At 43.0% G+C, this 11618-nt stretch overlaps 1 protein-coding gene across 2 annotated transcripts in view; it reads right to left on the bottom strand.

The window, feature by feature from the left end:
• The window catches only part of Nucb2 (nucleobindin 2), a 37961-nt gene extending 28573 nt beyond the window's left edge, over nt 1-9388 (bottom strand). The window contains exons 1-2 of one of the 2 annotated variants that reach the window (XM_031388021.1): nt 9264-9388; nt 3968-4133 (exon numbers count right to left, since the gene is read on the bottom strand). The gene's annotated coding sequence lies outside the window, so the exon portion shown is untranslated. Of the gene's footprint in view, nt 1-3967; nt 4134-5797; nt 5983-9263 lie in introns of those variants that run through there. The other variant, XM_031388023.1, reaches the window with a different exon arrangement.
• Nucleotides 9389-11618: the final 2230 nt, after the last annotated feature.

Raw genomic sequence — 11618 nt, 5'->3', positions numbered from 1 at the left:
TGGGTGGGTGGGTAGATAGAGAGTCTGTATGGTGATTTGTTCACATGCAGGGCAGAGGAGCTGGGGCTATAGATACTTAAGGGATCATGTCCCACTTTTTACCTGTGTTCTGGGGATTTGAACTCAGATCCTCATGCTTGCACACCAAGCCTTCTTACCCATTGAGTTATCTTCCTAGCCTACCCTTGCCTTTGTGAATCTTTTTCCTTTATTTGTCCTTTTTAATTTTTCCCCTGTTAATCCCCCCTTTGCTCTTCTTTTTATTTTAAGGCTGACATGTAGGGTTTTTTGTTTTGTTTTGTTTTGTTTTAACAAATGTTTATGTGTTAAGAACCGTATCAGATATTATACTAGAAAGCAAAAGTGCAATAGAGGTTTCCCCCATGTGGAAGCCCTTAATGTAGTGAGAGGAAAACTACTTAAAAAAAAAAAATACACAGGAGGCTAGAGAGATGCCTTGGCAGTTAAGTGCACCGTCTGCTCTTCCAGAGGTCCTGAGTTCAACCCCCAGCAACCACATGGTGGCTCATAACCATCTATAGAGTGATCTGATGCCCTTTTCTAGCACATAGGTATACATGCAGATAGGGCACTCATGCATATAAAATAAACTTAATAATTTAAAAACTGAACAATATACAGAACAGCCATTTTTCTGTTAATGAAAAAACTTGATAAATTTTATTTATTTGTTCATTTGTTTTGCCTGCATGTATATCTATGCACTGTGTGTATGTAGTGCACACAGAGGCCAGAAGAAGGCATCAAATCCCCTGGGACTGGAGTTATAGATGGCTGTGAGACACCATGTGGTCACACCCAGGTCCCAGGAAGAGTGGCCAATGCTCTTAACTGTTGAGCCATCTCTCCAGCCCTGAAAAAAATAAATTTTTTTTTTTTTAATTCAGCCAAGCCTAGCACGTGGGAGGCTAAAACATGAGGGTGGCAGCAAGTTTGGGGCTAGCCTGGGCTACAGAGTAAGACGGTATTAAACTGCCAAAGCAAAACAAAAGATAAGGACTCTTCTAGTGGTATTCCGGAACAGACATATTTAGTCTGATGACGGTTGAGTCATCAGACTAAACCCTGTAAGATGCTCAGAAGCAGGGGGCTGGAGAGATGGCTCAGCGGTTAAGAGCACTCTGACTGCTCTTCCAGAGGTCCCGAATTCAACTCCCAGCAACCACATGGTGGCTCACAACCATCTGTAATGCATACAATTCCCTCTTCTGATGTGTCTAAAGGTAACTACACTGTACTCATATGCGTAAATGAATAAATATATCTTAAAACGAAAGAGTTAAAAAAAATGCTCATAAGCTGGTGTAGTTGGAAAAGAGCCTGCTTAGCCTGCTAGCCATTCAGGCAGGAAACTAGGCATGGTGGTTCCTGCCTGGAATCCCTGCACTAAAAAGGGAGGTGAAGGATCAGAAGTTCAAGGTCATCTTCCGCTCCACAGTGAGCTCAAGACTAATAGAAATCTGTGTAGCACTGTGTCTGGCCATGCCCACGTATTAAGGGGAAGAGCAGAAGAGCTTGTAAAAAATGCAAACACACTTCACAGAAATAAAATCTTAATCTCTCTTTATCTCTTTCCTATAAACACTAAACAACTGATTGAATCTTTACATTCTTCCTCGATTAAAATTCCATTCCCCAAATAACCGGTTCATTTTCTCTAGGTTGTTCATTTCAATTCACTATTTTTTTTTTTTACACTAAAATAATGTCAACTGAACCTTGTATCCCAGGCCAGCCTCTACTCTTGACCTCCAAGCCTCTACCAGCCTCCAAAGTTCTAGGATTACAGCTCTGCCCCAACATACCTGGTCATCTGAACCATTTTAAGTGATAAGATATGGTTTGTCTGTAAATATTTACAGGGAAAAATCTGAAAAGAAATACTGCCATGCCCTGTGGCTAACAGTACATATGTAGCTCCGTGTAGAGGGGGGTTTGAGGAGCATGTGTGAGGGCCTGGTTTCAACTCCTAATATTGGCCCCTGAACTGGTATACTTAAATAAGTTATGCAAGGGCCAGTAGTAAGAGAAAATTTCATGCCAGGTAAGCACTAAATGACTTTAGACAATCAATCCACTTCAGCTAGCAAGATAGGCAAACTCATGTCCTATGTGACTGTCCTGAATACAAAGACTACACCAAGAAGGGTCACACTCATATACAGTCACTTATGATGACTGGTTAAGTGACAATCTTAGGGAAAGGTCTCTATCATTCTAGCTTCTTGCTTCCTTCCATACATAGGCTTGCAGTTTCACAAATGTCAGCTCGTCACTGCACAACCATCAGCTGCACAACGAACATCCACTGAACAGTTATGGGTGGTTGTTTTTAAACAACCAGAACAAATCTCCAAACGAGAGGAAAGTGCCTTTATAATGAATCAGAACAAAACAAGAGCAGAGCCAGGCACAGGGGAACGTGCCTGTAATCACAGCTCCAGGGGCAGACTAGTTCAATAGCCTGGCTAGACTGTGAGTTCCAGACCAGTAAGAACTATGTAGCAAGATCCTGTCTTAAAAAAAAAAAAACACACACACACACACACACACACACACACACAAACAAATTAGTAGAAACAAACAAACAACCCGAGAAAAGAGCAGAAATGCCACTCAGCACACAGACTATGTCTTTCTCCGGGCAGTGGTCAGACCAGAAGGTCTGCTCCCACCACCGAGGCTGTGTAAGTCACTGCCAAGGGCCTCAAGGAGAAAGAGGACGGAAGCTCGGTGGCAGAGTTCTGCTCCTCCACCGATGGCCAAACCGTTCCTTCCTCCTCAGTAACATAAAGCCCATCCATTCAACTATGTTTCCTTGAAGCCCAGCTTTGGTTCAGGGTGTCTCCAGAGAGACAGAATGCATTCTTCTTTGTCTTTGCCTGGCTGCCCAGACCCCCACTGTAACAGTAGAGGTCTACAAGCCAACTTTGACATTGACAACCAGGGGAACCTTAGGGGCAACAGATCAAGAACTAGAAAGTGAGGCTACAGTCAACTTTATGAAGTCCCATTGCCTATTATAAACTATGACTTCAAAAACTCTTTTAGGGACTGAAGAGATGACTTAGCCCTAAAAACACTGGCTGCTCTTCCAGAGAACCCCAATTCAATTCCCAGCATCCATGTGGATGATCACGACCACCTGTAACTCTAGTTCCAGGGGATCCAACACCCTCTTCTGGACTCTGAGAGGGCTCTAGGCATACATACGGTGCACAGACATGAATGCAGGCAAAACACACCAAAAAAAAAAAATTGTTTTTTATTTTAAAAGACAGTATTGTGCCGGGCAGTGGTGGCGCATGCCTTTAATCCCAGCACTTGGGAGGCAGAAACAGGCGGATTTCTGAGTTGAAAACCAGCCTGGTCTACAGATTGAGTTCCAGGACAGCCAGGGCTATACAGAGAAACTGTGTCTCGAAAAACAAACAAACAAACAAATAAATAAATAAATAAATAAATGGCAGTTATTTTAGGGACTGGAGAGATGGCTCAGTGCTTAAGAGCACATACTGTTCTTAACCCAGGTTCCATTCTCAGCACCCATGTTAAGTGATTTACAATCACTTGCAATTCCAGCTCCAAGAGGATCAGATTCCTTTGGCCTCTGAGGACAGACACACACACACACACACACACAAATAAATAAAATATTTTTTAAAAGAAAAATTACTTTAACCAGAGTATGGTATTGAATGCCTCTATCCTATCACACAGGTGGCTGAGGCAGAAGGACTGCTGTCAACTCAAGGCCAGGCCGGGCCACATAGTAAGTTCTAGACCAGCCCAGGCCACATAGTAAGTTCTAGACCAGCCTGGGCCACATAGTGAGACCCTATCTTTACATCCTTCCCCTCTGGTCTCTTCCTAGTATGTACTTGCTGTTGGCTGCCATAGTTGGGTTTTTTTTGTCACAAAAGACAATTCTTCACGGAACACTTACCTTCAGACAGGCCAAGGTTTTATCTTTTTTTTATTTTCCCTTTTTTTCACAGATGAGGCCACTGAGATCTCAGGTGGTAAAAATAATCTACACAATATTAAGTTTGGGGAGATCAGGTCTTGGCTCCTCGCCCAGGTTTTTCCCTTGAAAAACTGACTGGTGCGTTCTAAATGGAGAAAGAGAGAGAGTAAGTATAACAGTGAATTATAAATGCATCCTTATTTAGTGGGAAAAACACACAAGAATGTGTGCTATTAAATACATAGTACAAAATTAGTATGAAAGAAAATTATCAAGTTAGCAGGACTTGGTGGCCCATGCCTTTAATCCTAGCACTAGAGGCAGAGGCAGGAGGATCTCTGTGAGTTCAAGGCCAGTCTGGTTTGCATACTGAGTTCCAAGATAGCCAGGGCTATGAAGAGGATCAGGTCTTGAAAATCTTTAAAAGAAAGAAAAAAAAAAAAAAGAGTATCTAATTTCTATGGCCTATCGGGATACTGATAAAACAGACAAAGGCCAGAACAAGCAGATCCTGTTTACAATGACTAAGTTGATCTACTGTGCAAAGAGCGCAGGATAAGAGCATTTGGTTTTCTCAGCAAATAGATAAACTTTAAGATATACAATGTAGTGGTCTGAATAAGAATGGCTCCCTTAGGTTCAAACATTTAAATGCTTATAGAATAGCACTATTTAAAAGGATTAGGAGGTATGGCCTTATTGGAAGAAGTATGTCACTAGGGGTAGGCTTTGAGTTTTCAAAAGCCCAGACCAGGCCCAGTGGCTCTCTCTTGCTGCTGCATGTGGATCAAGATGTAGAACTCTCAGTTCCTTTTCCAGCACCAAGTCTCCCTGCCTGCTACCATGCTCCCCACCATTATAATAATGGACTAAACCTCTGGAACTGTAACCAAGGCACAATTAAATGTTTTCCTTTATAAGAGTTGCCATGGTCATGGTATCTCTTCATAGCAACAGACCATTGGCTTAGATATAGGTACTTCTTCTTTTAAAGAAAATGTATTTGTTTTTATTTTATGTGTATATGTAGGTAGCCGCATGTAAGTACACATGTGCACCATCTATATCCCTATTGGTCCTGGAGACCAGAATTGGAGTTATAGCCACCATGAGGGTACTGGGGAGCAAACCCAGGTCCCCTACAAGAGCAATGAATACTCTTAACCTCAAGGGAACTATCCAGCTCCAAGGATAATTGTTCTGTTAATTCCTTAGCTGGGAAGCCAGGCATGGTACTGCATACTTGCTGATCCCTATGAGGTAGAAAACAGAAGGATCAAGGCTACACAGTAAGTCTGGGGTCAACCTGGGCAAAATGAGACTACCTCCAAAAGAAAAAAGAAAGGAAGGAAGAAAAGAAGAGAAGAAAAAAGAAAAGAAGACAGTTAACGAATTCTTAACTTAAATATTTCTTTATAATTACTCACCACTACCTGAAAACAACTAATTAACTTGGAGATGATAGGATGGATTAATGGGTAAAGGCACTTGCCACTAAGCTTGGCAAACCTGAGACCCTGAAAGCACATGATAGAGTGAACTAACTTTTGAAAGTTGTCCTCTGACCTTCCACATGTATGCCATGATACACACATACAAAAATAAATATTATAATTATCTTTAACTAACTTGACCCGTTTGTCACAGATATGCTGCTATTTATTATTATTACTATTATTATTTTTATTAATTATATGTGTGTATGTGCCTACTTATTGGTATGTGCACCATATGCATGTAGGTACCTGGGGAAGCCAGAAAAGGGTGTCAGAGCCACTGAAATGGAAGCTATAGGCAGCTGTGACCAACCTGATATGGGTTCTAGGAACTGAACCCAGGTCCTCTGCAAGAGCAGCAGGTGTTCTTGAGCACTGGGACATCTCTTCCTGCCACAGATATAAAACTCAGTGCATTTCAACACCTTCTCTGAAACTCCACTACATAAGGCAGGATGTACATGGTTAAATGCAATGCTGAATGTATTTCTATGTAGTCTGCAAAGAAAATAAGCAAATCAAACCTCTTCAAATTTTGGTAACGGGTGTGTCTTTTGGGGCACTGTATTTAATATAAGACTGTTTATAAGGGGCTGGAGAGATAGCTCAGTGGTGCTCTTCCACAGGTCCTGAATTCAATTCCCAGCAACCACATGGTGCCTCACAACCATCTGTAATGGGATCTGATACCCTCTTCTGGTGTGTCTGATACATCAGTGTACTCATATAAATACAACAAATAAAATCTCAAAAAAAAAAAAAAGACTGTCTATGAAGAGGAGAGAGAATATGCAGGTTACATTGACTTCAATGCAACATGGTAAAAACAAAGAAACAGCACATTGAGCTCTAGCCTCTCTCATTTACTTGACAGTTATTTGCACTTCTCTTCCTTTTTTTTGCTGGGTGCTGGGAATTGAATGGATGCTAAGATAGGGCTCCATTCTTAGTCTGAAACTTGGTTTTCTGAGTCTTGGTTTTCCTAACTATAAAACTGGATTAAAATGGGCATGGTGTCTACTGCCTATAATCCTAGAATTTGGGAGAATAAGTTAGGAGAATTGCCTTAAGTTTGAGGCCAAACTTGGCTACATAGTGAGTTAAGGACAGCCTGGGCTACATGAAACTCTGCCTCAAAAAATTAAATAAGTATAAATTATTTCCAACACATTTTTTTTTTACTTATTTATGTATTTATTTCATGTGTGTGCACATGAGCTCCACAACACTCAAGTAAAAGTCAGAGAAAAACTTGGGGGAGTTGCTTCTCTTTCCACCTTGGCATGGGTTATAAGATTGAATTTGGGATATCAGGCTTGGTAGCACCTTTACCCTCAAAGGCATCTCGCCAGCCCTTCAATGTGTTTTTAAAAACTAACGCTTGATCCTTCCAGCTCCCAAATACTCAAAGAAATATTTTGCAGACACCAGTCACTAAAAGGGCCCTTAGGAAGTAGGACATTATTCTACCACTGTCTGCAGTGACACACAACATATCCTAAAACAAAGACACTAACTAGAACTAATGCCCATAATCAATAACTACTGATTCAAAAGTGTCCTAATGGCTTTCTGATGATTTCATTTCAATTTATATTTAGTGAACACAAACGAACTTGGGAAAAGCCATGCTGAAAGCTGGGCTGGGTGGTAGACATCTGTAATCCCAGCACTCAGAAGGCTTAGACTGAAAGACTGCTGTAAGATGTGGGCTAACCTGGGCTACATATTGAGTCTGAGTCTACCCTGTTTTAAACAAACAAACAAAAAGTATACTGAAAGGATATAAAAAATGTGTGAGGGGTTGGAGGGATGGTGGTTAGGAAATAGAGGTTAAGGAGATGGCTGTCAGTAAACTCTGCCACGTAAGCATAAGGACCTAAGTTTGGATCCCAGGCACCCACATAAAAAGCCAGGCAGGCCAGATGCCTATAATCCCAGCACTAGGGAGGTAGAGACAGGAGGATCCCTGGAGCGCCTTGGCCAGATACTCTGGCCAAATAGGTGAGCTCTAGGTGTCAAAACATAAGGTGGAAAGTGATAGAAGACACCTGAAATGGACCTCTAGCCTACACAAACACACAAACACACAGACACACACACAGACACACACACAGACACACACACAGACACACACACACACACACACACACACACACGATGTATGAAATGAACAGTAAGTACCTTGGGGAACATAGAAGAGTAAAGCAACAGGGGCTCCACCACAGAGCCGTGTGTAAATGAAAAGAGCCTAAGAATAGCATCTGTAAACCCACAAGGAGGCAGAGAGGAACTGTTAAAATGTATTTATGGATGTTTGTATGGAGATCAAAGGACAACTTGTAGAAGCTAGTGCCCCCCTTCTACCATATGGGTCACTGGGACCAAACTCAGAGGGACATCAGGCATGGCTGCAAGAGCCTTTATCCACTGAGCCATCTATTTGGCTCTTGGAAATGAATTTTTGACCCACATCAGACAAACCTAATGATGTAGAGTCCTGTGTTCACCTAATAACTAGAGTGATACTATCTGAGAGTTCATTTGTAAAACTAAATTTCCATTATTTTAATGTTCAGCCCTGTTAATTATGTGTTGGAACATGCACCATTATTTGTTGAATTTGAGTTTTATAGAACCATAACACAGCTTAAGTGAGGAAAACTCCTGATACAATTTCTAAGGACAAGATAAAATAATCTGAGCATTACTCAAGTCCAATTACTTAACAAAACCAGCCAGGGAAGACCTTAAGAAGCAATTTAAATAGCCAAAAGCTACCTGGTCCAAATGCCTGATATAATACTATCACCTCTTGACAATTCTTTGGGACAATCATCTCAACATTTTAAGCTTTCCTATAGGGAAATCCCAAAATTAAATATAGCTCACTATAACAAATATTTTCATTTAAGCCCTGTATCCTCAGGGTCCCCTAACAGGTGATAATGTGTGAGTCACCACTTTCCTGCCTTTTGTCAAAATCACGATGACTGGGGAGGAGGATAGAATTTATATTATTTATCCACAGAGTTGACAGAACCTTAAATAAGAACATCAGCATTCAATTTGTTTAAAAGGTACATTAGCCCGTGTAAAAAGTATAAATCATCAGAACATGGGTTCCTGTTCATTTTCGCTCTCTCCCCCTTCACCCCTTTCTGATTTTGCAAAATAATTGTCTGGTAAGACCGCTTTCTGTATCAACCACAATAACCACGCCAGCCCACCAAGGTAACATTCAGCAGGTGCAACAAGAAAGTAACATCTTTCTCTTCCCCCTAAATCGAAAGGGCTCCTCTTTCGCCTAATTTGTCACTTTGGGGCAAACGATACTACAGCAGGCAGGAACTTTCTCCTTAGTGGCAGATGCTGGCTTTACATACCCGGGAGAGGAGTTGTGTTCCTGGGCCTACCTTTGCTCTGCAGCACTGGGGGGCACAGAGCATCAGCCCAGAATCGATAGGTCCAGAGACCTTACCAGTGGGCAAACCCCTCGCCCACGGACCCCGCCCCAGTCTAGATCCAGCACCTACTCAGCCTGCTCGTGCTCCCCACCCGGAAGAAAAGCTCAGGTACTCTGTAGCTAGAAGAGTGGTGGAGTGGACCCGACGCCTCCGGCTTCAGCTGGGAGACCCTCCCCAACCTTGTCCGCTCAGAACTCGGCCCTCCACGATTACAAACCAGGGCAGGGCAAGAACACAGACCTGCGCCCTCTCTCCCGTGACCCTTCCAGCCTCCTTGAGGCTGGGATTTACACCCAGCTCCGGGCCACTGACCTTCTCTGCAGGGTCCCCACGCGCAAGGCTAAGCCGACTGATGCCCGCCGCGAACACACCAGTTTTCCCTGCCCACGGCCCTCCGCCTTGCTCTGATCCACTGCCTAATGCGTGCCCGCCTCCTGGTTGCCATGGTGATTGCCTCCGCCCCCGACAGTCGCTAATTGGTCCAGCTCCGGATCGCGGAGAACGCCTATTGGTGAATCGATCCAGGGACGCGCCTACGCGAAGGCGCTTCGGGAAGACCTAGCCAAGAGGGACGTGGCGCTCTCCGAAGCGTGAGGAAGCCGCGCCTCTTCCTTCCCTTGCTGTCCAAGACTAGCTTGTAGTGCAGGACTTACGAGGGTGAAGTGATGCCCGGGGATCCCCCTCAAAATCTTAGGGTTTTCCAGGCTCTTGGTCCCTAGCCTGCGCCTGCAGCGCCCACAGTGGTGGAGAAAAAAGTGGCAGCCCTCTTGTGAGTCCTTGGAGAGCCTCTTTCTTGGAGGGACTCAGACTGGTATTTAACAGTACTCCACCCTGGTTATCCTGGGCCCTGAGTCCCTGTGACTTAATAGCATCTCCCTCAGTTTTTTCTCACGCACATCTTCAGATACAGCTTTTTCTTCTCTCTACCCCATGGAGTCAAAATATCTTCAACACATTTAACATTAACAACATTTTAACTGTGTGGTTCTTAAATGTACGTGCTTGGAGAGTAGAAAGGCTTTAAGAGCCTTGGAGCTTGTTTTGAAGCATGAGTGCCAGTTATTCGCACATTACTGTTTTGGGGATTTTTGTTGTTGTTGTTGTTGTTGTTGTTGTTGTTATTGTTTCCCCCACCTAAAGAAAAAAGATCCTAGGTTGTGTTTTGACTGGTCTCCTCACTGCAATGAAAAATACTAAGAAAAGCAATTAAAGAACAAAGAGGGGTTTGGTTTGGTTTGGCTTTAGGGGGTTGGTTGGTTGGTTGGTTGGTTGGTTGGTTTTGCTCACAGTTTAAGGGTGTGCTTTAGTACAGCCGCAGAAGCTTGAGGCAGCTGGTCACAAGGCATCAGGAAGCAGAGACAGATGACTGCTGATGCTTAGCACTCTCACTCCCTCTCTGTCTCTCTCTGTCTCGCTCTCACTCTCTCTCTCTCTCTAGTTGGTTGACTCTACAAACATAGAACTCACGGATCCAGAGGAACTTAAACTGCAATGGAAACCACTGTTAACAAGACACGACATGGGCTAATGGCTGTGAGCACCATTAAGGATCAGACTTCTCTCTTGCAACACTCAACTTTTCTAACCCATCATAAGATAATGATGGTAAGGGGCAAAGTATGGGGCAAGGTATCAGAGCACTATGCTTCCATTTCCTTGTGTGTAAAATGGGGTCAGTAACAGACACACACACACACACACACACACACACACACACACACTTACAGTATACCCAATCAATAAAAAAGTGTCAGTCACATTGTAGTAACTCAGCCATTCTTGGGGTGGTGACTAAACCAAGACCTCAGCCTCTAGATTTTAACTATTATCCATACCTCTCATCCACTTACTTCGAATACTATCCCGAAGCTAAGTTCCTTTTATGTTTTGGAATGCTTGTCCATTTGTTGTTCTGTGGCTCTGCCTCCACTGAGGGATTAAGAACAGAGACATGTTTAAAAAAATGAACAAGTTGATGGTAATGACACTTGAAGAAGATAAAAAGATTATGGTGTAGGGACACTAAATTTCAGCTTGAGAGATATTACCTACATCATAAGTGTCATTAGTAACCATGTAAGATTTGAGTTGATATACCACCCCAACACTGTGGAAATTGCTAGAATTACTAGGTGTGGTGGTCCCCACACCTTCAGTGCTAGCACATGGTAGATGGAAGCAAAAGAATCCGGAATTCCAGGCCAGCCTGGGCTATGTAAGAGCCTGCCTTATGAAACAAAAACAAAATACTAGATTATAAACATATTAAAGCCAGGAACTACCTTGAACATTTATATTGCCTATAAATACCATATGAATGGGGCACAAAAATTGGGGTGTAGCTTTTCTAAGGGCAAGCCTTAGAAACCCTGGTGCTGATCTGTCTGGATGATTCATAGAAATCCGACGGAGATCAGTAAAACCAGGCAAACGAGAAGGTGAGATCAATCCAATGATGTAATTAAAGGAAGAAGATAACAAACAGGAGTATGGAAGCTGAGGTGACGACACCTTTCTGGGGTGAAGAGCATGGGGAAGACAAGAAAAACAGGCTGAACAATAAGTAAACAGCAAGATCCTGGGTTAGGAGACAACGGAGCACAGCACACAGAAGGCCATAGGATAAAAGCCTGGAGTGGTGGCTCCTAATCCAAGCACTTGGGAGAC

This window comes from Mastomys coucha, unplaced genomic scaffold, assembly GCF_008632895.1.
Source record: "Mastomys coucha isolate ucsf_1 unplaced genomic scaffold, UCSF_Mcou_1 pScaffold21, whole genome shotgun sequence".
NCBI classification, from domain to species: domain Eukaryota; kingdom Metazoa; phylum Chordata; class Mammalia; order Rodentia; family Muridae; genus Mastomys; species Mastomys coucha.
This window is presented reverse-complemented; position numbering and strand designations above follow the sequence as displayed.